We start from the raw sequence: 27,968 nt of genomic DNA, 5'->3' as shown, positions 1-27,968 counted from the left end.
AACAGTCTGGAATCAGCCTTGTGTGTGTTGGTATCTTTTGTGTACAAACAGTCTTAATCCTGTCTTTATAATATTCAGCCGTTGTGATCAGGTTTGTGTTTAAACACCAGCTATGGTATGTAGCTGAATAAAACAGAGGTATTTTGCACTGGTGTCTTAAGTTGCATATGGTTCTGGTTATCCATGGGGGAGGGGGATGCAGGCATAATCCAGATAGCTGACTGAATAACATTAGGTCAGCAGTTTCTCTACATAACATAGTAAATGACAACAGAGAAAGACCTAATCGGTCATCCAGTCTGACCAATACGTAGTTACTCATGTTATAAATTCATGATTAAATTGAATTTGTCTTTTTTTCTTTGATATTTCTGGACCATAAACCCCAGAAGTCTATCTGGTACTGTTCTTAGGTTCCAATTACTGGAGTTGCTGTTGAAACTCACTCCAGCCTATCCAAACCATCTCATAGGAGAGGCCTTAGTCGATCTGGGCCAATCAGAGCCTCAGGCCCCTCCCCGGTGCATACCAGGATGCACCAGGGAGGGGAACGCCTATTTTGAAGAGGCGGGCTAGCAGGTGGGAGGGAGTAGGCATCCCTCCTGCCAACCCTCTAAAGAAAGATAAGGGAGAGAGGGCTATTCTTATGTTCTTACCCTACAGGGCATTGGGACTTTGGAGGTGTTAATTTTAGCAGACTTCAGTAGATGAGAAATGCGGTGTGAACTCGAAGGGCTAGATTCACTAACCTTACTTCCGGGGCCGATTCCAGCAGGCCCGAACAATTCACAACAGCCAAATATTGTAATGAAGGTGATCGGAGGAACCCCCCCCCCCTCTGCCCGCACGGATCGCTAGTGTGCGATCCTGACACATGTGCAGACCATCTGCTTTCCCTGCAGATGGTCTGCGCATGCGTTTTGTGTCCGTTTATGGTTTTGTGTTTTTTTCTGGGATTTTTTTTTTTTCGGGGCCCCGACTCCTACTCTCCCAGGGAAGGGCTTTCCCCGGCGGCGGCAGCCTCTTCCTTTTTGCCAACGCTGTCAGTTGGTCATGCCCTGTTCTCTGTGCCTTCTCTGCAGTGCGAGCCTGCGGGTTTAAAGCAGGGCTGCACTGTGGCGTGCAGCCCCGCTTTAAACCCACGGACTCATACTGCAGGGAAGGCGGCAGAGAGGACATGGGGGAGAAAGCAGGGCTGGAAGATCGGGACTGGACAGGCTTGCATTTTTTTTTTTTAAAACTGAGACTGGCAGGCATGGCTGGAAGATCAGGGCAGAGTGCAGGACGGCAATGGAGCAGGAGAGTTGGCAGAGACATGTGCGACTGGTCCCCAGCAGTCACTTCTTCTCTTGATCGGCCAGCCCACTCAGTGTCCCAAGTTTGTTTGGTGATACGGGGCCCTGCCTACTTTGCATGCCATTCCCCTCATTTGCATGTGCGGATCGGAAGCGGATCGCAGGAGAGGTTAGTGAATTGGGAAGGAGGGAAATCGGGTCACAAACTGATCGGTACACGATCGGTTTAGCCCAAAGTCCCTAAGGGAATTTCTCTTATAGGTAGGTTAGGGAGAATCTTGCACCAAATCTGTTTTATTACTCCAGCTGTTTCCCTTCTATAAACGTAGATGCAGCATAAATAGATTATACTGTATTTTTTCTCTCACATCAGCTGTTTATTTAAGATTCTTGATGCTGATATAAAGAAATAAAGATGAATTTTAACAGCAGGGAAACAACAATTTCCAGCAGTCATAATTTTGCAAATAGGTTATCACAAGAGGAGAAGAACCAGATCTGATAAGAGAGGGGGAGAGGATTTAAAGCGGCTTCAGAGAAGAACTCGTCTCTTTACAATAAATAATAGGTTCAATCAGGTTTTACACCCAAGGGGTCTCACTGTTTAAAGTACTAATCTCATGGTTTCTCACGTTTTCTTTTCATTCCTTTTCTTTTCTCTCTTTTTCTTTAGAGCTCCCCTGGGAGAATGGTATGAAAAATTAAATAAATAAATTTTAGTGTAACCAGAGCTGATCCTGTGATGTCATAATTCCTCATTACAGCAATAAAAGCCAACCTCATCAGTGAGCTACTTGGATCGTTGGTCTGACCCAGTAAGGCTATTGTTATGTTCTTAGATGGTAAGCTCTCTCAAGCAGGGATTATCTCAGTTGTGACTCTGTACAGTGCTGCGTTTGTCTGGCAACACCCTAGAAATAATTAGTAGCCATAGCAGTAGTCATATTACATTACATTACATTAGTGATTTTTATTCCGCTTGTACCTTGCGGTTCAAAGCGGATTACATAAGAAGAGAACTGGACATTTCCAGGATGGTACATGACAATAGAGAATACAGTTTGAGGATAGAGACTTAATAACAGAATGATAGTAAAGACTTAATAACATCGGAAGATGTTTTGGACGGCAGTGTTTTGGTTTCTTGGGGGATGGGGTGAGGGAGGTTAGGTAGATTGTATATGCTTTTTGAACAGCAGTGTTTTGATTTCTTTACGGAATGTCTTGAGGTCTGATGTTGTGGTTAACAATCTGGTGATGGAAGGTTCGAGTTTTGCAGCATGTGTTGCCAGGAGGCTATCATAAAGCTTTTTGCGGTGAGTACCCTTGAGTGGTGGGTATGTGAATGATGTCAGTGTTCTTCTTGTTCTGGTTGGAAGGTTACGGTTTAGGCGGTCATTTAGGTAGGTGGGTGCAGTACCGTTAATTACTTTGAAGAGTAGACAGTATAGTTTGGCTTACCTTGACATTCCTATGTCCTTGTAAGTGGTTGATATGGTGGCGGGTATCACCAATTGATGCAGTGGCCTAAGATTGAATAGTTTAAAACACCATCGGCACCCAAAAGACCTAGAACAGTTGCTGTGGTTGTCCAGTTTCTTACTCTTCGTGAACTGCATCGATCCGTGAGATTTTGTGGTCCAGAAATGAAATTCAATTTATTGTAATGTGGTGTCTTTGCTTGTTAAGAAATCATTACATGTTCCACTCATTTGCATAGTTTGACTGTGGACCAATGAATATCAACCCCATCGTTAGGACACAATGAGGCACTGCGTGCATCTTTACTGGGAGGGGGGGGGGTGGGAAGCCCTGAAAATCCAGCTGGTTGGGTGCATGAGCTGAGATCTTTTGCTCCGGACACACCTCCACCTATGTCAGATGAGTCCCGCTGGGTTGCTTTGTTCTTCAGTCTTCAGCCTTCTGCCATTCATGGCCATGATTAAAGGCAAAGAGGCTAATTTCTAAGTTGTTTCGGTAATCACAGTGTTAGCTCTGTAGACACTCTAACACGGAGCTGGAGAATCATTCACAAATCAGACGGGCTTATTCTCTTACCACCTGCTCAGACCTCGTTTACAATGTGAATCATGAAGCCCAACAAAGAGTGTGCTACAGAACAGCAGAGGAAGGCGTGCAGCTGTCATAGCTCAATGGCGATCTGCTTTCAGTCTTTGAAATCCTGCCTGCGATGGTATTTCCTGTTGGGTGGTGGCCAGTTGGAGAGTGGCCAAAGTTCTGTTGGACTCGCAGTAGGAGACGGCAAAACTGGCAGCATCCTTATTGGGTGGCACTGTCCAACAGCTGCAAAACCTCTAGCTTTCTCCTCTCCAGCATGACGCGGGTAGGGAGACCACATGCACACGTATGTGTGAGCATGTTCTGATGGAAGACCGTGAATGTGCGTCTTCATTTCAGTTTGAATATGCTTCTGTGTATTGCTAGAGCTTATTTGAATGCACTAAATGCAATTTGTTTTGTCCTAAACTCCACTGGACACTTCTTTGATGGATCAAAAAGATGGCATATAAATTTCAGATTCAATGAAATCAGATCAAGCCGAACTGCTTTGAAGACAATTTAATGAAAATAATATTAATGCAGTTTCAGAAGGCCTGGAGCACAAAACCAATTCATATTCTTCATTTATGTCATTTAATACTTCAGAAAGAGTTTGTAATTTTTTTTTAAATGCTGTTACAGTAATATGTCTGATTCTTTTAATGTTGTTTCATACAATGCATTAGGATCACTTGGGGTCATTCATCGTGTGATTAATGTACTGGCCAGTTGTCAGAGGAAACACGAAGGAAATCTATTGACTGTCACTGATTCTGCCACAAACTATATTCCCTCCCATATAAATTTTAAAAATGAGACCAGTTTCATTTTGGGACCGAAATAGAGAACTTGAAGCGTCTTTGGAGAAGTAGGGGGGTAATATGTCATGCATGAATCATTTGTGAAATGTTTTAGGATATTGGCCCAATGATCTCAAAATATTTAGGGAGAGGGGGAGGGTTTTAGAATGAAAAACTTGAGCTGTTGGAAGCACCATCATTTTACAAAACTGCGGAAGCTGTTTTTAGTGCATGCAGGCTGGCGCGTTAAATACTTTGCGCTGCTCCCGACACTCACAGAGTTCCTATGAGCGTTGGGAGCAGCTCAGAGCATTCGGCACGCCGGCCTGCGCTAAAAACCGTTTCCACGGTTTTATGAAAGGGGGGGGGTTAAATTGATAAAATTTAGGCCAATTTTTATCAAGCCGAATTAGGGATTTTTTTTTAGCTCCGATTGCTGCGGTAAAAGTTCTGATGCTCTTAGAATTCCTATGAGCATTGGCGCTTTTACCACCGTGGCCGGTGATAAAATAAAAAAAAAAAAACAACAACCCCTAACACAGCTTGATAAAAGGGGGGTCTTAATATTTGTGTGAATCTTTATTTAAAATTTCAGGGCCAGTTCTGTGGAATGCTTTGCCAGAATCTGTACGGGATGTTTCATCTCATTTGATGTTTTAAAAGCTACTCGGAACACAATTTGTTGCATAGGCGTTTATTAAAAAAGGTTTGGTTAACGGGATAGTGATTCTCCAGCCCATCGAAGCCCATTTAATTCCTATGGCTTTGTAAGAGGAGCCTGTAGAGATTTGTTTTATTGTTTTTTAAAAAAAAATTATTTATTTATTAAATTTTTCAAATTGCAAACATTAGTTGAATACAGATTTAGAAAATGAAATTCATGAATACACTGAAAGATTGGAGAGGCTGGGGCTCTTCTCCCTGGAAAAGCGGAGACTCAGAGGAGACATGATAGAGACCTACAAGATCATGAAGGGCATAGAGAAAGTAGAAAGTGATAGATTCTTCAAATTTTCAAAACATAAAAGAACAAGAGGGCATTCGGAAAAATTGGAAGGGGATAGATTCAAAACAAATGCTAGGAAGTTTTTCTTTACTCATCATGTGGTGGACACCTGGAATGCGCTTTCAGAGGACGTAATAGGACAGAGTACGGTACTGGAGTTCAAGAAAGGATTGGACAATTTCCTGCTGGAAAAAGGGATAGAGGGGTATAGATAGGGGGCTACTGCGCAGGTCCTGGACCTGTTGGGCCGCCGCGTGAGCGGACTGCTGGGTATGATGGACCTCAGGTCTGACCCAGTGGAGGCATTGCTTATGTTCTTATGTTCTTAATTGTGAAATCCAACGAAAAAAACAATAAGAAAATTTCCACTCATTATATAGTCCACAAAGCAAAGGATCCAAGAATAGGAAAAAGAAAGAAAAAAGCAAACGATATACAGGGTGGCCCAGAAAAACACTCCTTGATTTTAAATGGTTACAAAACCAAAATTTATTGGAATATTCTTTCACCTTTGAGGCTATACAGTTCCGTCAACTCATAAAGTTTCATATGGTATCTGTTGATTACATACACTCAATGTGTGCCCCACCTGTTACTTGGCGAACATCATTGCAATAATCGAGCTCGGACCAGACTCTCCAAAGCATATCTGGCGTGATCGCGTTTATAGCTTCAGTGATGCGTTCCTGCAGATCATCCATAGTTGCAAGGAGTGGAGGTACGTATCCTCCAAAGAAAAAAGTCACAAACAGTAATGTCTGGTGATCTTGGGAGCCACTTAACACCTGGTTATTTTGTCACATTGCAATGTCTGAAGGTTGTAACTTCTGCACCAATTGCAGTGCAAGTGCAAGCGATTGTGTAAGATCCTGTTAACCGTGCTTTTTGGGACTTGTATTTGCTGTCATCTTATTTATAAATATATTCCAATAAGTTTTGATTTTGTAACCGTTTAAAATCAAGGAATGTTTTTGTGGCCACCTTGTATAATCTAAAGGACAGTCTTAGAAAACATTATCTGACGGCTGATTCATTACACTGTGGGCGATATTATTTGACCAATAGTCACTCCTCCCTCTTTATCCACAATAAACTCTAATAATTGTTTTGGTTCAAAGAAAAGATAATTTTTTTCCCTCTAAGGAAATAACAACATTTTGCAGGAAATTTCACAACAAAAGATGCCCCCCCCCCAAGGCTTGAGCCCTTAATCTGTATAACAGGAAATCTTTTCTTCTCTTTTGTGTCACTTGAGATAAATTGGGGAACACTTGAATTGTTGAACTGAAAAATTTATCATTCATATGCCTAAAAGAGAGAGATTTGTTTTAGATGGTAACCTTGATGAGATATTCATTTGAATCGGCTTTATTATTGTTTTGCATTTGTTATTGTGATGTCTTCGTTTTATTATGGATGTACTATTGGAACCCACTCAGATTTTAAGGTGGTGCAGGATATAATCTCGACAAAAAGGTTCACATAGAAATGAGAGGAACAGCTGGAAACTACAGACTATTTCTATACGAGAAGAACTTTTGTTGACTTATTTTCAGAGATCCTCTCCATGCCAATTTTTGCCCTATAATTCCTTCTGCTTGTTTTTCTTTGTGTCTTGTTACTGGACCTCTTTCAGCTGCGACCTCTGGGCATCATAAATGAATGGAGGGGCTCTTCTCCTCAAAACTAAATCAACATTTTGTATCACTTGGTTGACATCTGGAGATAGTTTTGTAATTTTCTCACCAATGTTATATCTTCTGTGTTTGATTTTATGGTGCATTCCTGTGGTCCTAAAACATTTCACAAATGATTCATGGATGACATATTACCCCCTACTTCTCCAAAGATGCTTCAAGTTCTCTATTTCAATCCCAAAATGGAACTGGTCTCATTTTTAAAATTTATATGGGAGGGAATATAGTTTGTGGCAGAATCAATGACAGTCAATAGATTTCCTTCGTGTTTCTGCACCTGTTAGCTCTCGGAATTAATAGCTTGACCCTCCTGAATTTGTCCAAATTATTTTTAGTACCAAATTGTGTTTATGGTTTTGTTGGTTAATGTCTTGGGCTATATGAGATCTGTTCAAAAAGTTCCAGGACAGTTTTAATTGTGCACCAACGGGAAGTTCTTTTGGGACATGTTAGGCGGCGTTGAGTAGCCTCCTTTTTCTGTTTGTTGATATCTTTTTTTCGTCAAAGGGTTTTTTCATGACTGGCTATTTTTCATCATGTGCAAGCTCAATGAGCAGCTCTACAGCGTGAAGTTCTGTTTTAAATTGGGTAAGACCTCTACAGAAACTTATGAAATGTTAAAAGTGATTTATGGGGAACATGTCATGAGTCGTGGAAAGTTTTTTTTTTTAATGTGTCAAAATTTGCAAATTTTGAGCAGAAACACAATGAAAGTTCTTCCCCAGCCACCTTACTCTCCTGACTTGGCTCCTACCACTACAACTTATCACTTATATAGCGCTGAAAGGTGTATGCAGCGCTGTACATTTTGACATTTATAAACGATCCCTGCTCGGAAGAGCTTACAATCTAACTTGGACAGACAGACATGACATAGAGGGTTGGGGGATACAGAATCCAAGGTGAGAAGGGTTAGGAGTCGAAAGCACTCTCAAAGAGGTGAGCTTTTCACTGAGCCTTGAACATTGCCAGAAACGGAGCCCGCCCTGCTGACATCTTGATTCCTAAACTTAAATCCACATTGAAAGGAAAGTGATTTGACACCATTGAAGACATAAAGCAAAATTCGACACACCAACTTTTGGCGATTCTTAAAGATGCTTTTAAGGACTGTTTCCAGAAGGGGAAGCAACGTTGGGAAAAGCATATACGTAGGGAAGGGGAGTACTTTGAAAGGGACCCAATGGAATAAGTTGTAAGATTGTTTGTTTAATAACATTTTTATAAAATCATTCATGGAACTTTTTGAACAGACCTTGTATTTGCATGTATGTTATAGAGACCTTTGAAAGACAATGAGCTTATCTTATGTTGAGAGAATATGTCGACCTTTTGCAGAGGTTGCCAGTATTTGCGTCAACTGGGACCAAATTCTAATAGTGGTTTTTGTTGTGATGACATTTACCTGTGTGCTTGGAAGTCGCCTGAGAGCGCCGACCCTTTTCATATTAGATATAAATAGCTTTCAGCTGTATTAACCTGAGTCAGATTTGAACGAGTGACCCAGAGGCAAAAGGCTCTGTAAACCAGAATCACTCCCTTGAGACCATAAAACAAAACATAAAAAAAAGGTAAAAACATTTGAAAATAACTTATTTCTCTGTAACTAAATGTTTGCTATAATTGAGCACATTCTGCAAGATTTGATACTCTTGTACCTTCGTTTTGCAATGGTGAGGTTAAGATGATTAAAATGTCAAGGGAGCAGTTGGGATTTGATGTACAGCAGTGCTAAAGATTTTCAGTGCCCATCACAACTAGGTCTCCTGAGGTTCAAACCTAGTGTTTGTGAACATCAAAGGAGATCCCAGGAGACCAGTTAGACGGCAACTATGATGGCTGCCTTTTCAAACACTGCTGTAAATAAACGGCAGAGAAATAAACCCCAATGGTTTACCGCTGAGATCTCGTGCCTTGTTAAAGAAAAGAAAAAGGCATTTATTTCCTACAAACGTAGGAATGAACTGGAAGCCAAACTAGAATACACAGCCAGGGCTGCAGCGGTCAAAACGGCAGTCAGGGAGGCCAAACTTCGAGTGGAAGAAAATTTAGCGCAGAACCTCAAGAAGGGAGACAAATCCTTCTTTAGATACATTAGCGACAGGAAAAGAAACACGGATGGGATAGTACGCCTAAAAAAACCAGATGGGAAGTACGTGGAATCAGATTCCGAAAAAGCTGAACTTCTGAATGAGTACTTCTGCTCAGTCTTCACCAACGAGGCTCCGGGTCACGGTCCACACTTACAGACAAAGCAAAAAGCGGAAGACCCGTTTTGGAATTTCAAGTTTACATCCGGTGACGTCTACTGCGAACTGACATCACTCAAGGTGAATAAAGCCATGGGACCAGATAATCTACACCCCAGAGTACTCAGAGAGTTGTGTGATGTCCTGGCAGAACCGCTATCCGTACTCTTCAATCTCTCCCTCAGTACGGGGAGAGTACCCATGGACTGGAAAATGGCTAACGTCGTTCCACTACACAAAAAAGGTTGCAGAGAGGAGGTTGCGAATTACAGACCGGTGAGTCTGACATCAATAGTGTGTAAACTCATGGAAACACTAATCAAACGAAAAATAGACACGATCCTGGATAAGGAGAATCTAAGGGATCCCAGTCAACATGGATTCACCAAAGGTAGGTCCTGCCAATCCAATCTCATCAGCTTCTTTGACTGGGTAACAAGGAAGCTGGACTTGGGAGAATCCCTGGACGAAGTGTACCTGGACTTTAGTAAAGCATTCGATAGCGTCCCTCACCGTAGGCTGTTGAGCAAGATGAAATCGATGGGATTGGGAGAAACGCTGATTGCATGGGTTAAGGATTGCCTGGGTAATAGGCTTCAGAGGGTGGTGGTTAACGGTACCCTCTCTAAAACGTCGAAAGTGACAAGCGGAGTGCCGCAGGGCTCAGTCTTGGGCCTTCTACTTTTCAACTTATTCATAAGGGACCTGACTCAGGGGCTTCAAGGTAAAATAACACTATTCGCCGACGACGCCAAATTATGTAACATAGTGAGCAGCTCCAATTTACACGATAGTATGACGCAGGACCTGTTTTTATTGGAGCGTTGGTCTTCGACCTGGCAGCTGGGCTTCAATGCCAAGAAATGTAAGGTCATGCACCTCGGCAGTAGAAATCCGTGCAGAACTTACACCTTGAATGGTGAGACCTTAGCTAGGACTGTGACAGAACGAGATTTGGGAGTGACTATCAGTGCAGATATGAAAGCTGCCAGTCAAGTAGAAAAGGCTTCATCTAAGGCAAGACAAATGTTGGGTTGCATCCGTAGAAGTTTCGTCAGCCGGAAGCCTGAGGTCATCATGCCGTTGTACAGAACCATGGTGAGACCACATCTGGAATACTGTGTGCAATTCTGGAGGCCACATTATCGTAAAGATGTGCTAAGAGCAGAGTCGGTTCAGCGGATGGCCACCAGGATGGTCTCGGGGCTCAGGGATCTCTCATACGAGGAGAGGCTGAACAAGTTGCGGCTCTACTCTCTCGAGGAGCTTAGGGAGAGGGGTGACATGATTGAGACGTTCAAGTATATCACCGGGCGTATCGAGGTGGAAGAAGATATTTTCCTTCTCCAGGGACCCTCAGCCACAAGAGGACATCCGCTTAAACTCAGGGGAGGGAAATTTCAGGGCGACACCAGAAAGTATTACTTCACTGAAAGAGTGGTTGAACACTGGAACAAGCTTCCAATACAGGTGATCGAGGCCAAAAGCGTTTCAGATTTTAAGGGTAAATGGGATGCCCATGTGGGATCCCTCAGAGGGTGAAGTTACGGATGGGTCAGTTAGAGCGGGGGCTCTAGAGCAGACTTAGGGGGTGGGTCTGTTGAGTGGGCAGACTTGATGGGCTATGGCCCTTATCTGCCGTCATTTTTCTATGTTTCTATGAGAGAGATTTGGTTCTGATTAACTACTTTCGTTAAAGAAGGGTATACGTCCATGGCTCCCAGATTTTTGTATTTCCAGATTTATTTTTTTTTCCCCCTAAAGGACCCAGGTGACCCATAGGGAATTTCTAAAGTTAAAACTGAGAACTCTTGCTCTCAGGATGCCTTTCTATCTTGAAGTTTCCCCGCGTTGGTCAGATACAATTTCAAGGATTATATTTTTCATGATCCTAAACAATTGGAACAATTATTGAGCTTCCAGGAAGGGGAAGGGGAATCCAGGAGGGATGAACTAGAATTTAGGAAGAGAAGAACTTGTAATGAAGCTAGGTAGAATTATGGGGTAAAATGAAGTTTTGGGGTTATGGTTGTGACCAGTGTTCCCTCTAAGCGGGCGGGTGTTGTGAGCAAACTTTTTTCACCGTGAGCCAAAAATATCGGGCGCCAGCAAGTTATGAGCCAACTCGCCCGATTCTCCTCTCGCCGCCCTGCCATCTGCCGTACGCCTCTTCCGATCGTGCGCTGTGACGAGAAACGTGTGCGCTGCGATGTAATATTTTGTGCGCCAGCGCACGCCAGCGCAGCTTAGCGGGAACACTGGTTCAAATGGTTTTATTTATTTCCCCAAATTTATTTTTGTTATACGCATTGAAAATATTTGATATTGCGTTTAAATCAAAATCTCAATAAACTTGAAACGAGTGCCCGTGAGATTGTGGGAGGGTTAAATACTCAAAACTTAGAAGTTTTTGCTACGCCAGCTTTCTGGTATCTTTACATACAGTGGCGTACCTAGCATATGTAACATCCGGGGCCCATCATTTTTTGGCACCCCCCCCCATCTGTAAGAAAAACATGATTTTTAGTAACAAACCACACGTCACACATGAGTACCTAGGAAAAGGCAGCATCTTACATATTGCAGTGAGCAGTACATCAATACACCCATTGTAAAACTAAACAAGCCAGACCTTGCCGGCCCACGCTAAAAACCTCTTGCGCAGCTTGACAAAAAGGGGGGGGGGAGTAAGCTACCAAAAAAGGGAGTCACAACCAGTGTTCCCGCTAAGCTGCATTGGCCTGCGCTCGCGCACAAAATATTACATCGCAGCGCAAAGTTTCTCTTCACAGCACACACACGCGTCGGTAAGGTAAGGGGACGCATTAAGCTGCAGTAGAGGTTTTGAGTGTTGGAGCATTTACTGCGCCGCTTGTGCTAAAAACCTCTACTGCAGCTTAATAAAAGGGTCCTTAATTTCCTCTGATTTTATTTTTCTACATTTCATTTTTTTGTATCTTTCCTCCCATGCCCCAGAACTTGAACAACTTGGAATTCAAACACCCCCCTGCCCCCCTTTCCTATGCCACTTTTGCCACTCGTATCTTCCCACTCATTTCAACGCTGCAAAGAGGCTGCTGCCAACGTTCTAGAACAGATTAAGTGTGCCTAATATTCTCATCGTGTCACGCCCACATTCTGATGCTACTTTATAGAAGAGCTGTCATTTTTGGCGACAATGCCAATTACCGCTGTGAGGAAATACTCTGCTTTACAACTGTTGCCGTTTCCACATGGCGGGAGGGACATATTAAAAACGGTGGCTTTCGTAAACTGCTTTGTGGTGTCCAATTAGGGTCTTGAGAAGTGGTATATCAAGAAATCAAGTAAACTAATCCAAAAGCACATTCGCTGTAAGTAAAAAGGCAAGTTACGGAGAAAATGGTGATCAGCTGCTTCCCATCGCCACTGAAGACAGGGTTAGACCTTGGGAAGAGCTTTCCAGCTGAGAAGATCCTCGGCACTAGGGGGGATTGAAGAACCAATCTCCCTCATAGGTGGCTTTGAAAGAAAGGTCAAAAATCATCTATTTGGGGTGACTGATTTTGATTGAGGGGATCCTGGTTATAGGCAGAGGTGAATTGCATGATCTCTTATGGTTCCTTTCAGTCTTTTCTGTTGCTTAATGTGGTCAGAAACTTGTGATTGAGTCATTAGCTGAGAACTGTTTCAAGTAAGGGGCTAGACCCCCTCCCCCCAAAAAAAAAAAGGGTAAAGCTTACACATCAGCTTATCTGTACATCTAACAAAGAGTCCATCTATTGTGTACAAATTTAATTTCTTGCAATTTTGGAGAGGGAATAAATCCACCGAAGAAGAAATCCTTGAGGCCAGCTAGAAATGGAAATGATGTTCCAGTGGCAGTGGCGGAGGCAGTAATTTGCAGAATCCCTGGAGGAGGGACTAAAAGAAAATCAAAACAAACAAAAAAAAATTATACGATTAAAAACCACAGCAAAAAGTACCGGGGACTTTTTGCTTGTGAATTGTTCAAACTGAGCGTCAAGTGATGCAGTGACAGAAATTTAGCCAAAAAAGAGGAAGAATTGTTCAAACTGAGCGTCAAGTGATGCAATGACAGAAATTTAGCCAAAAAAGAGAAAGAATTGTTCAAACTGAGCGTCAAGTGATGCAATGACAGAAATTTAGCCAAAAAAGAGAAAGAATTGTTCAAACTGAGCGTCAAGTGATGCAATGACAGAAATTTAGCCAAAAAAGAGAAAGAATTGTTCAAACTGAGCGTCAAGTGATGCAATGACAGAAATTTAGCCAAAAAAGAGGAAGAATTGTTCAAACTGAGTGTCAAGTGATGCAATGACAGAAATTTAGCCAAAAAAGAGGAAGAATTGTTCAAACTGAGTGTCAAGTGATGCAATGACAGAAATTTAGCCAAAAAAGAGGAAGTCTCTCCTGGAGAACAATCAGTGGCAGTGCTTTTTTTTAATCTCCAATGCTGCCTTTTCCAGACAATGTAATACATCGTATTTTTTCTTTTCTGATTAGACACCCAAACAGGAAATAATTTATCCAGGCCGCTCTTGTAGATCAAGACGGATGATGCCAAGAGAAATGATTCAAAGCCAGTTCAATGCACAACCCTACAAGTAATCAGCTCCTTCCCACCAACAAGCCGCACTTCCTTTCCCCCTGATTAATTTCATTTCTCTGCTCCCTGGTTTGAATTGCTAGCTGGGGATTGGATAAGTAATATGCTCAGAAAACCAAGTGGCATGCATTGTTTTACTCTGCCACCAAGGAGCTCTTAAACACAGCCCAGCTGCCCTCTTTCAAAAAGAAATAGAAAAGCAATCTCCCCACAGCCCCAAGACAACTGCTGACCAGGACAGGATGCCATGGGTATTCCTGAAGAGCAGATGGGCTACCAGGCTCTACCATGAAGCTGTCATGGTGTGCGATATACTGCTAATTATCATCACCCCCAATTAACTACAGACAAGTCACACACTGATTGCTTTCTACACCCTGTTATCTTGCAGCGTGCATTGCATTTTGCATGGAATTACTGGAAAGGAAACAGCAATACTGGCAAATCATTTATAAGCAGGGTTTAACGTGCAGAGGCGTATGTTTTTGGAAGCTAATTCTTTGACATAGAAGTTGATGGCTTATCCCCCAGCGTGGGACTTCTTGCGCATGCCTCAGGAACTGGCTGGTGGGGCTTTGGCATCCCCGCCAGCCGCTTAAAGGGGTACTGCAGTTCCGGGGTGGGGGGCCCAGTCTCCGAGGCCCCCCCCCCATGGCCATGGCTCTCCCATGCATTGTCACGTGAGAACACTTGGGTACTCATTTTGAAAGCAGATGGACCTCTCAGAATGGCCAAAAAGCTACCCACTTGCCAAAAATGTCTGAGTCAGAATTTGGATGTTCATTCAAATAGCAAGGGAGGGGGGGACACCCAAATTTTGGACATCCAAGAGGAATAATCAAATGGGAAGAAACATTCGAGTCAAAAAAAAGAAGGGCAACCGATGCAGTTGCGTAGCGAAGGTGAGCGGCACCTGGGAGGGCCACTCCCACACCCTCTTCCCCACACGCACGCACCCCTTCCTTGTACCTCTTTAGTTTTGATGCGAGCAGCCACCAACTTACTGCCTGCGTCAGCTTTGGCGCTCTCTCTCAGACGTCACTTCCTAGGCATGGATCCCAGAAGTGACGTCAGAGAGAGAGCGCCGAAGCCGACGCGGACAGCAAGTGGGTGGCTGCTCACGCCAAAGTTAAAGAAAGGTACAGGGGAAGGGAGGGGGTGCGCGTGGGGCAGGGGGAGGAATGGGGGCGGAGAGGAGGAGGGGTGCTGGTACCCCGAGCAAGATGGTATCTGGGGTGGCCTGCCCCCCCCTCTACATCACTGGGTATAATGTCTCTTTAATACTCCTATTGTGTTCCTATATGATCGAGACCTTCAAAATACTGAAAGGAATCGACAAAATAGAGCAGAGAAGATTATTTACACTGTCCAATTTGACACGGACTAGAGGACATGTAATGAAGCTAAGGGGGGACAGGTTCAGGACTAATGTCAGGAAGTTCTGCTTCACTCAGAGAGTGGTTGACACCTGGAATGCCCTCCCAGAGGAGATTATTGCGGAATCGACCGTCCTAGGCTTCAAGAGCAAACTAGATGCATATCTCCTTAAGAGAGGCATATAAAGATATGGTGGACTATAAATTACGCCAGGTGTACACCTGGTAAGGCCTCCGCGTGTGCGGATCGCCGGACTTGATGGACCGAAGGTCTGATCCGGAGATGGCAGTTCTTATGTTCTCCCTCTCTCACCTCTGAAAGTCACACTAGAAAGAGAAAGTAGGCTCCTTGACAACATCGGATTTTATGGGCATTCAGATCACAGATGTAAGCAGGTCTGACGGGTCGGCTAGTGGTCCATGCAGTGGCCTTTAAACCAGGGGACCTGGGTTCAAATCCCACTTCAACTTTTTATATATTTCTTTTTACCTCCAAAAACATATACACCTACCACACCTAAATATTAATACCATACTATACTATACAAAATGTTTTTATATTCCACAAATACCACCAGGTTCATTGTGGATCACAATTAATTTAACCTATTATAATCGAGAGGTACAAAAGATATTAAACACCGTGAATAATGTTACAAGAAAAATCTACAACATGTATTGCAATTCCAGGTCCAGATATTTCTTTAAAAGATATGACTTCAGGAGCATTTCAAACCAAAGATAAGAATCTCTTCTCCTACTGTGACTAGGTAAGGAGTTCCAGTGGAAAGCTGCTTGATAAGAAATAGTATGAATAACATTTCTCTGTGAATGACTGCCCTTGGGATGAGGAAAATGAGGCGTCCAAATATCTTGGTTTGGTCTGGAAATCTCCCTATTTGGAATGCAGATAGAATTTCATAGATAGGATGGAGCCGAGCCAGACATACTTGTATGTACCATTGTACAAATCTTAAAAAGAATTCATGCTTCAGCTGGAAGCCAGTGCAAAGAACTTAACAGAGGAATGATTCTATCTGATTTATGTGCAGAAAAAAAAATAATCTGGCTGCCATATTTTGTATTGTTTGCATTTTTTAAATAAGTTGTTTAGAACAAACCTGCATAAGAGAAACTGCATTAGTCAAGTTAGGGTATTAAAAGACTTTGTACCAGCTTCTAACAGAAAAAATTTGTGGCTCCAAAAAACATAATTTTCTTAACAAAAATAAAAATTAAAGCCACCTGCAAACCTGAGTGTTCAGCATTTAAAATAACAGAGTTACAGTGGCATATAAACATCAGTGCCCTGGATCAGAGTCCACTGCACTGACCATCAAGTTTGCAGATGACATAAAGCTATGCCAGGCAATCAAATCGCAGAAGGACAGTGAGGAACTCCAGAGCGACTTGAGCCGATTGGAGAATGGCAGATGAAGTTTAATGTGGAAAAATGCAAAGTGATGCACTTAGGCAGAAAAAATAAGGAACACAAGTATAGTATGTCAGGTGCAACTCTGGGAAAAACCAAACAGGAAAGGAACCTGGGCGCATTAATCGATAGGACCCTGAAGCCGTTGGCGCAAAGTGCGGTGGCAGCGAAGAACGCAAATAGAATGCTAGGCATGATAAAGAAGGGAATCATGAGTAGATCGGAGAAAGTAATACTGCCGCTTTATAGGGCGATGGTCAGACCACACTTGAAATACTGCGTCCAACATTGGGCTCCATACCTAAAGAAGGATTTAAAAATACTCGAGAGGGTGCAGAGATGAGCAACGAAGCTAATAAAGGGCATGGAGAACTTGGAATATGAGGAATGACTTAAGAGACTTTTTCTTCTTCTCTACCCACTATTTTAAGTTCTTGTAAACCGTGTCGAGCTCCATACTCATGGAGATGATGCGGTATATAAACTTAAGGTTTAGATTAGATTGTTCTCCCTTGAGAAGAGGAGACTGCGAGGAGATATGATCGAGACTTTCAAAATACTGAAAGGAATCAACAAAATAGAGCAGGATAAAAAATTATTTACAATGTCCAATGTGGCATGGACAAGAGGACATGGACTGAAGCTAAGGGGGGACAAGTTCAGGACAAATATCAGGAAGTTCTGCTTCACGCAATGAGTGGTGGACACCTGGAATGCTCTTCTAGAAGAGGTAATTGCGGAATCCACTGTTCTAGGGTTTAAGGGTAAGTTAGATGTACATCTCTTTATGAGTGGCATAAGGTGGCACATCTCCTTATGAGAAGCTTAGAGTGATATGGACTAAAACTATGTCAAGGTACACCTGGCGGGACCTCTGCGTGTGCGGATCGCCGGACTTGATGGAATTAGGCTCTGTTCCAGAGATGGCACTTCTTATGTTATATTATGATATGTTACCAGTAAGCTGCCTCTCTGCTCTGCAGGGATGTCTGCAGTGACGAAGCCACCCCCTCTCCTTCCGCACCCCTATTCCTTCCCTGACCCCACACCATACTCGCCCACTCCCTTCCCCTTGAACCTCTTTAAATTTTTGCCAGCACGAGCAGCTTCTCCGGCCTGTTGCTTACGCCAGTGTTGGCTTTCCCTCTGATGTCACTTCCTGGCCCTGTGACCCGGAAGTGATTTCAGAGGGGTGCTAGGCCAGCGCAAGCAGCAGGCTAAAAAAGCTGCTTCCACTGATGAAGATTTAAAGAGGTATGGCAGGGGAAAAGGAGGGCACGAGTGTGGCAGTGAGGGGGGGATGGCCCACCAAGATGGCACATGGGGTGGGCCATCCTCCCGTACTATGCCACTGTGTGGCTAATGGACTCTTAAAAAAAAAAAAAAAAGAGACATAAACTGGCACTTGGATGTCTTACTAGTCAAAACGTCCAAGTGAGCATGTTCGAAACAACCACCGTGTCATTCTCTATTCCAGACCTTACCTTCTCTCTGGCCTCTGGCTTGGAATGTTGCTACTTTTTGGGTTTCTGCCAGGTACATGGGACCTGGATTGGCCACTGTGGAAACAGGAAACTGGACTAGATGGATCACTGCTCTGACCCAGTTTGGCTATTTCTAACCCTATTTCCTTTTGTCTCCCGTCTATCTGTCTCTTTTATCTTTTTAATATGCCAATTATTAGTTGATGTTTCTTTGTAATTTGTTGTTTGTTTGTTTTTTTAATTATTAATGGTTTTGTTAATGGCATTTTTATTATGTTCATGCTCTTTTTTTATATATATTGTAAACTCACTTAGAAATTAGATAAGCGATTAAATCAAATTTTAATAAAACCTTGAAACCTTATGTGAGCCAAGTATACAACAATGAAGCCATTGTGACATCACTTAAGTTTGGTTCTTAGGCATTGGTGGAATGAGTTCTTTATGACATCACAATAGCAGCTCTGGAATGTTGCTACTCTTTTAGGTTTCTGCCAGTACTTGTGACCTGAATTAGCCACTATAAGAAACTGGGCTTGATGGACCTTCGGTCTGTCCCAGTATGGCGATCCTTATGTTCTCTAGGACAGGTTGAGCAATAATCTGTGGTTTGAAGGTATTCAATGCAGCCTTCCCACAGTTCTGAATAGAGACAATCTTAGAACTTTATGCTAGTAATATCAAAGAGAAAACCCTGAAAGGAGCCATTGTAAGGGCAGCGAGGCTTCAAATTTGCAAAGTTAATTAAAAGTAGAAGTAAATGAGCTGGGAAGAGTTAGGTGTGTCTGATGCTCTAGCCCCACCACCGTCCTCTCCCAGGTCCTTTTGGCAGGTACCCGCTGTGCTCCCAGCCAAGCCCCAGTTACAGTGAGCGTGGGCGGCCCCGTTGCAGTGCAGGATCCGATTTTCAGGGATATCTATGTACAAGACTGCTCTGCCTCTGATGCAGCCTTTTGTGGTGAAATGCAGCCACATCGGGCGTTGTTTCCTGGGAGTCTACTGGATAAAAGATCGTGTTCTTCATATAAGAACATAAGAATAACCTTACTGGGTGAAACCAAAGGTCCATCAAGCCCGGTAGCCCGTTCTCACGGTGGCCAATCCAGATCACAAGTACCTGGCCAAAACACAAAGAGTAGCAACATTCCATGCTACCGATCCAGGGCAGGCATGTGTTAACAACAGACTATGGACTTTTCCTCCAGGAATTTGTCCAAACCTTTGTTAAAACTAGCTAGGCTATCCATCTGTTTTCTTTTCTTCTTTTTCATACTACATTTGCCTACTCAATCCTGATTTGGCCTTGCTTTTCAGGGCACAGAGCGAAGAAGTCTGCCTGACTCTGGCCTTGTTCTCTACAGAACAACCTCCCCGTCCAGCTCTTGGCGCCTTTCTTCATTGCTTGTTCTACGTGCCTGCACAGCTGATACTTGCCTACAGATGGACAGACAGACACGACGAGGATAATAGGTACTTTCTTTATAAAATGACTTAATTAAGTACATCTTCACCTCATTTAGAAGCCATGATCAATTTTACGATTAGCGCAAAAGGCGTGCATGAGGTCTTGCTAAGGGCGTGGCACCTCTCCTCCTCTCCTTGCTGCACGCTCCTTGCCTTCCCCTGTACCCTTTTTACTTCCCCGGCGTGAGGTTGCTGCCCGCACTGGCATCGGCTCTCTCTCTGACACCGCTTCCAGGACCCACGCCTTGGGAGTGACGTCAAAGGGTGAGCCGACACTGATGTGGGCATGCTGCTCATGCCGGAGACAGGGAAAGAGGAGGGGGAAGGGCGCCATTCACCATTACTACGCCATTGAAGAGGTTATAGAATAGTGTCGGCTGTAATAAGGCCCTCCTGATTGGATAAATGCAAATTATTCAAAATACAAAGGGAAATCCAACGGGTCTGCAGTAATCAAATGAAGCAAAAACCAAAAAGGACTGCAAAATGTACAAGCTGCAGGAATTTTATTAAAAGTCAATAAAACATAATCCAAAAACTGGCCCTCATGTGCATAGGGACCGGACCCAGCAATGGTGTTGAAATAAATCCGTAACCGCAGAGTAAAATGTACAAGTTGCACCCAGGAGCGGTTACGGATTTATTTCAACACCATTGCTGGGTCCGGTCCCTATGCACATGAGGGCCAGTTTTTGGATTATGTTTTATTGACTTTAAATAAAATTTCTGCAGCTTGAACATTTTACTCTGCAGTCCTTTGTTGTTGTTTTTTTGCTAGCAAATATGATCATGTTATTCCTTTGTTAAGATCTTTGCATTGGCTACCTATAGAAGCTAGAATTAGATTTAAGGGGGTGGGGACCTGTGAGAGACATGGACCTAGGACAGGGGTAGGCAATTCTGGTCCTCGAGAGCCGGAGCCAGGTCAGGTTTTCAGGATCTCCACAATAAATATGCATGAGATAGATTTGCATCTCGAGGCAGTGCATGCAAATCCGTCTCATACATATTCATTGTGGAGATCCTGAAAACCTGACCTGGCTCCGGCTCTCGAGGACGGGAATTGCCTACCCCTGACATAAGAGAAGCATGGATTTGGTTTGTTTGTTTATTCATTTATATCCTGCCCCTACTACATCACTAAATACAAACGTCATCAGCAATAAATACACCCGCAATTCAATGCAAAAGGTGCAAACCATAAAATACATAGGCGACCACACCTTGTTATCTTCTCCTTTTTTCCTTAATAACATAGTTTCACTCCTTATATTTCATCTGGAAAAAAAGTGCCGCGTAACAGTTTATTTAGGGGAGGGACATTAAGGTGGGCAGACTAGATGGGCCGTGGGCCCTTATCTGCCGTCTATTTCTATGTTTCTATGTTTCTATTTATTTATTTTTTTTAAAGTTATGTATCTTCTCCTGCCATCGAATATACTCAGGGATCTTATTGGTTGGTCAGGGGCATGGGCATGGACCTGGAACGGGCATGCCTAGCTCTTGCACACGTGTTCTAGAATGCAGCATTTACACACATAGGAAATTCTACTTTATGGAGAGGGTGGTGGATGCCTGGAATGCGCTCCCGAGAGAGGTGGTGGAGAGGAAAACGGTGACGGAGCTCAAAGAAGCATAGGATGAACACAGAGGATCTAGAATCAGAAAATAATAGTAAATATTGATCTAAGGCTAGTACTGGGCAGACTTGTCTGTGTCTTTATATGGTCTTTTGGTGGAGGATGGGCTGGGGAGGGCTTCAATGGCTGGGAGGGTGTAGATGGGCTGGAGTGAGCTTTGGCGGGGACTTCAGCAGTTGGAACCCAAGCACAGTACTGGGTAGAGCTTTGGATTCTTGCCCAGAAATAGCTAAGGAGAAAAAAATTTAAATTGAATCAGGTTGGGCAGACTGGATGCACCATTCGGGTCTTTATCTGCCGTCATCTACTATGTTAAAAAAAAAAAATGTTTCAATGCCAATGAGCTGGCGCAGGTGTAAATGTGAACTTATGTTAGTGTTCTTTAATGGCCATTACATGCTTACTGCAAATCATCTTGGCACCTACCTTTAAGCGATCTATAGAGATTTACCCAGAGCGTGTGGAGCACAATTCCAGAGGTGGTGTAAGAGGAGTAGAGAAAAATAAAATAAAGGAAGACAAGGAAACAGGAGGATGCGTCTTCCTGGCAGAGCAAACAGAAGGAAGAAGTGGCCACCATGGTAGGGGGTGACTGTCACATGCTCAGAAAGACCTTTTTCAGGCTAGTCTGAGCTCTAGAGGAAATAATCCATCCAAAGTGCCAACCGATGACATCACTAGAATGGAGAGACTTTCTATGGAGGGCCCTCGTTTTCAGGGGCAATGCTGCCTGCCCATTGGCCGCAGAGTAGTGGGCAGAGAGGGGGCACTAGGAGCTGTGTTGCACAGGGTATGATTGTGGCTCAGTACAGTGCTGCAGTGTCGGAGTAACCTGTAACCCGTTCTGAGATCTTTGGGGGACAATGGGACAAAGGTGCTGGTCGCCTATGTATTTTATTGTTTGTATTTTTGCTTTGTGTTGTTGATAGTTTCTTGTATTGTGTGTGTATTTATTGTCCATTTTGTATGTATTTTTGTAGATAATTTATTGTCGATTTTTTTTTTAATGTAATTTTGTAACCTGCCCTGGGTAAGGGCAGGATATAAATAAATAAACCAAAGTAAAAAACCAGTGGGATAGAAAACGAATTAAATAAATACTTGCATTGTGCTACAGAAAGCTTCTGCAATCGCCTATAGATGGACAACCTTTTAGTCCTTTCTTGCCACTGAAGTCCTCCAGCGTAATTGATTTTTACAGCTCTCCTTCCCTCCCTGAATCCATCTTTGGTGTTGCTGCTTCTGCTGTGCCCAGTGGTTACTTTCCTGTGAGCTGCTTTGAAATGACACAGTGTTCCCCCCGCCCCCCCCCCCCCCCCCCCCCAAAAAAAAAACAAAAAAAACACAACCCTGGGCTTTTGCTATATGTTTGTTTTAAGCAGTGACATTGCATAGATTTCAGCCTGTACTGCAAGGTAAGCTGGTATCTGTGCTGAATACAGGACTTTTAGTTCCCATTACACACAGCTTCCCCCCCACCCCAGCTGTGCTGCAGCAACTGAGACAAAAATTTAGCTTCACAGATGTGCAGGCTGACAACAATGTACCTTCTAGTTAGTATCTGGAGACAGCTGTTAATGTAGAGAGAGACATTTACAATGCAATTCCCCTCCTGCTCCTGTGGACTTCCAGCTCTCTCAGAACCAGGGCTGGGATGTGGTGCTGTGACCCTTCAGTCACAACCACCTGGGATTTTTTTTTCTCCTTATTTGATTCTAGTGACATCCTCAGGACAGGGGCCTGACTCCAACCACAAGGAATCACCCTTAAGCAATGGCCTCCGACTCTCCTCCCAGCATTCCCAGTACTATACTGTACGTAAGCTGCTCTGAGGTCTTAAGAGATCCTAAACTCATTAGTAGCACGGAATGGAAGACCTTGACTCTTCTGCTTGGCTGTTTCCCTCCTTTGCTCTTTGTGATTTGACTTGTAAACCCTGTGCTAATGAAGTAATGAGATGCAAAAGTATGCAAAGCACCTGATTACCTCTTTCCACAGAACTAAAGTTCACACACAAACTGCTATGCAAACACGAGAATATGAACTGCACTGCGGAAGCTGCGGTTAACAAGTCTACAATAAAGTCCGTGGGTTCAGCGAGAGTGTGCCTCACTGCAGTGATTCACAGGCCTGTGACAGATTGAGATATCCAGATTTTACTTCCATTGCTTTCACTGGAGGTAAAACCTGGATGCCTCAATCCGTCCTCCTTTTTCTGGGGCCATATGGTAACCCTAGTCCTGGAGGAACCCAGCCAGTCAGAGAGGAATGGACAGTAGGAAAAGGGAAGTGATAATGCCGCTGGATAAGTCTTTGGTGAGGCCCCATTTGGAATAGTGTGTGCAATTTTGAAGACCGTACCTTCAAAAAGATATAAACAGAATGGAATCGGTCCAGAGGGCTGCTTCAAAGTTCGCTAGTGGCCTTTGTCATAAATTGGGGACAGAGAACTTATGTACCGTATTTTTTGCTCCATAAGACACACTTTTTCCACCCCCCTAAAAGGGTTACATCATCAGCAATGCGGCAGAGGAATCCCAGGTGTTAGAAGGCCGTGAAGCAGCCTGTCTAGATTGCTGCTGACACTGCCAGTTTGTTATAAGGTATTTATTTCAGTCTCGCGGTTCGGATGGGAGGGAGAGATGGGGAGTGGGGGGGGGGGGAAGCCCGTGTGCTGCTGCTGCCATCGACTAGGGCTTATATTAAGATCTACCCTGAAAATCATGCTAGGGCTTATTTTTGGGGTAGGTCTTATTTTTGGGGAAATACGGGGTGTGTGTATGTATATATATATATATATATTATATTCAAAACCACAAACTCATGTTCATTGAAGTAAGTCTCTTAGATAATCTCATTATACATGCAGTATCTATCTTTCTATCTATCTATCAAGATATCTAAGAGACGTACTTCAGTGAACATGTGTTAGTGGTTTTGAATTGCATTTTTATAGTTTTCAAGAAAATAGATTGGAGTATCTTTTGGGTGGACAAGCCCTGAACATGTTTAATTGCATTGAGGTCTGAGGACCGAACATGGCTGTATGGCCGATAAGAGGCACGCTGATCGATGCATGCACTGCGATTGATACTGTTCCTCTCGGTAATGGATTACTGTTTGGCAGGTTGCCATGGCCCAGGCTTCCTTGTGTAACTTCTAGAGCATGGAAACTTAATCAGCTGAGCTGAGTAAGCAAGACGGATCCTTCCGGAAGCTAGAATAGCTCGGGGAAGACACGGCAGAGGGAGCATTCCAGATATTCCCTTTAATTTTTGTCTGCTGATTAGATTTGGACCCTGGGTGTGCAAAGTGGGATTAATCTAGAGAAAAGGTTTCCGGGCACTGCAGAAGATGTCGGTTATAGTGTGAATCGCTTCACTATATCTGAATTACAGCAGTGGACAAGTGCATTGCAAAGGTTTCTCAGTTCTTTAGATTATCTTAAGTAGAGCTCTTTGGCTGTAGTGATGGAAGGCTTTGACTTAGGAGGCGGGAGGGAGGAGAAGAAAAATTAATCCTTTAGCCCCCACCTTGACTATATATCCTTCTGTGTAAATCCTGAAGTATTCAAATGCATATAAACATGAGAGAACAGCTGCAGGGGGGGGGAGGGGGGGCTCATTGTCAACAGCTGCAGGGAAGAATATGCTTTAGCACCATTTTGCATGGACTGGAGGAGGAGCAGTTTCTGGGGTGGAGTTTGGAAAATCGCACATACTTTTGAATTTTTAATCTTGTGCATCTAATTTTTGTCAGAAAAGGTATCTGCACAGGTTAGGAAGTACAAAAGTATGCAGATCCTTTTCTGAGATGTAAAGGTACATGAATTCTTCTTACCAGCGGGGGAGTGGAGGAGAAGCCTGGTGGTTACAAGAGCATCAGGCTGGCAATCAGAGAAGCCCAGATCAAATCACCCTGCAGCTCCTTGTGACCTTGAGCCAGTCACTTAACCCTCCATTGCTTTAGGTACAAACTTAGATTATGAATCCTCTGGGGACTGGAAAATATTCAGTGCACATGAACATACAGCAGCTAATCTTAAACTACTACTGAAAAAGGTGTGAGATAAATCCAAATAAATAATTCTGCTACTTATTTATAAAGCACTACTGGACATACACAGCACTGTAGACAAAACACATACAGAACAGTCCCTGCTCTACGGAGCTTACAATCTGGACAGACAAGGGTTAAGGGTCAAAGGGCCATGGACTTGATATATATCCTTTCTGTTGTACAACCAAGGCAGTTTACAGGAAGTTACATTTATTTTGGGAATGGTTAAATAAACATGGGTATAGAACTAAGGGGTTAAGAGTAAAAGGGAGCTTTGTAAAGGTGGAACTGTATCCTGGGTTTGAATAGGACTAGAGACAGAGCATGAAGCACTGAGTCAGGAGGTCTGTTCCAAGCGTCGGGTAAACCAAAATGTAAAGAATTGTGGAACTGGTGGCGGAGGAGACGGGTACACTTATCCACTGCTGTAATAGTAACAGTAAATGAAGGCAGATAAAGACCTGAACGGTCCATCCAGTCTGCCCATTGGTTATACTCATTCCAAATACAAGATTAATATAACTTGTCTCTTCTTTGATATTTCTGGGTCATAGACTGTAAAGTCCACTTGGTATTGTCCTAGGTTCCAAATGCTGAAGTTGTCATCTAATCAAGCCATTGTGACATCACTGCTGAGGTTGGCTCTTGGTGGAATGAGGCATCATGACATCACAATTTCAGCTCTGGAATGTTGCTACTTTGGGGTTCTGCCAGGTAACATAGTAGATGACGGCAGATAAAAAGACCTGAATGGTCCATCCAAAAATACATGATTAACTTTAACTTGTCTCTTCTTTGATATTTCTGGGTCATAGACTGTAAAGTCCACCTGGTATTTTCCTAGTTGCCATCCAAGCTCACTCCAGCCTATCCAACCATCCTGTTGTTTGCAGGATATATACTGTAAATTCTGGCCAGTAACATCCTCATGTTCCAAGTTAGTGGAGTTCCCATCGATGCCCTCCCCCAGCCCATACTACACCAAATCAGGAATGACTTACTAGAGGAACCGAGATTTTCCGGGCAGGGCGGGAGAGAGAGATACTTAGGAGCTGCAGAATGAGTGAGAGTTTTACATGGAAATGGATAGGGAGTCAATTAAGGGACTTTGGGAGAGGGGTTATGGGAGCAGAGTGACATTGGCAGATGAGAAAACATTTTCCAGCCACTTCCAAGTGATGCTAAGCAGCTACATCAGGATCTTTACATGTCAATATACTGGTAAATATACAATGGTTAAGCCACATCTTTTTGGTTTAGCATTTTTATGAGAGGATTGGTGATTTAGGATCCCGTTTCTTTTTGGCAATTATTTAAACAAGATTTAAACAAAAATTGTTATGTTTTTAGTTTTTTTTAGATTTATAAATTACTCTGATTTAATTTAAATTTTTTTTGTCTTTGTATTTTCTTTGCTTTCCTATCTTATCTTGTTTTTATATATTTTGTACACCGTGCTGTTGATAAATCAAAGTGTCGTTAAAACTTTTAATAAACATAAACATATCATTTAAAATCCATCTCAAGAATCAACTAAAGGTCCTTCAAAAATAAATACCGACAGCTAACATAATCTTATGTCCATTGCTGGAGAAATCTTATCACCGTTTCTCACGGGAGCCAAAAAAATGAATCTCATCCCAAGAACTAAATGCATTTCATAGCTATGGGTACTGTTTTACTGTGGGTCTACTTTATACCCTAGGAGAAAGCTATAAGTGCCAAGGTGAGTCATAAAACCCTGCTCTACCCACTCAGGTCCCTTTTACCGTTCCCCCCTATAATGTTAAAGCCAAGCTCTGTAGATGCGGAAGAGATGCTTTTGTTTTCTGTAGCACTGATTGAGCAATAAACGTTCTGCTCTTGTCTGCTCGGCCCTGGATGGTGGTTAGTGGAAAATAATAACAGAGGATGGTACATTTGATGGCATTTCAAGCTGTGCAACTCAGAAACTGCTTCTTGTTTAATGGATGCATTGATCTCAGACAAGTCATGATATCATTTTAAATCCATCTCCAAGAATCAATTAAAGGGGCCTTTGAAAATGAATGCAAATAAATTTATATAATGTATATACAAGTGCTGGAACAATCTCAGCACTGTTTCTCCCAGGTGCCTAAAATAATGCTCCCTAGAGAATCCGGAAGGAGCCATTGCAGCTGCAGCTGACCCCAGCAGGAGTCCCTGCTGCCCCCTACAGTAGGAGGCCTGAGAGGACCCAGGGCTGCTTTGGTGGCAGGAGGAGCCAGGGACAATAATGGGGAGTGAAAATATGACAGGAAGATGCTCAAAAGATTCCTGATAAGAGGGAACTCTAGCATGAATCCAGTGCTGAAAAATCAAAGTAATGAGCATGCAAATTCATGCCAGGTTAAAATCGCAGGAGTAATTTGCTGCTCATTACTCCGGGGCTAACTTTTCTGACAGTGCCTGAGCACTGATTGGCTCAGGCGTTGACTAGAAAGTCAAAAACAAAAAAAAAAAATTTAAAAAATCACGTCACAATATTTACCCAGGCTCCTAAAATTTGAGATAGAAATGGGGGAAGCCACTGCTTGCCCTGGGATAGATAGGTAGCATGGAATGTTGCCACTCTTTGGGGATCTGCCAGGTACTTGTGACCTGGATGGCCACTGCTAGAAGCAGGATAGTGGGCTAGATGGACCATGGTTCTGACCCAGTAAGGCTATTCTTGTGCTCATCCCCAGGGGAATATGGTGAAATCAGTTAGCTTAGCAGAGTTTAAAAAAGGTTTGGATAATTTCCTAAAAGAGAAGCCCATAGGCCATTATTGAGATG

General features: G+C 43.2%; 1 protein-coding gene across 2 annotated transcripts in view; it reads left to right on the top strand.

Moving 5' to 3' along the window:
- Positions 1–27,968, top strand: part of PLXNA1 (plexin A1) — a 529,295-nt gene that overhangs the window by 34,427 nt on the left and 466,900 nt on the right. For both annotated transcript variants that reach the window (XM_033926178.1, XM_033926177.1), the window contains exon 3: positions 19,321–19,476. The gene's annotated coding sequence lies outside the window, so the exon portion shown is untranslated. The remainder of the gene's footprint in view (positions 1–19,320; positions 19,477–27,968) is intronic.

Source organism: Geotrypetes seraphini, chromosome 17 (genome assembly GCF_902459505.1).
Source record: "Geotrypetes seraphini chromosome 17, aGeoSer1.1, whole genome shotgun sequence".
Taxonomy (NCBI): Eukaryota; Metazoa; Chordata; class Amphibia; order Gymnophiona; family Dermophiidae; genus Geotrypetes; species Geotrypetes seraphini.
Note: the sequence above shows the minus strand (reverse complement) of the source record. Positions and strands in the feature narration are given on the sequence as shown.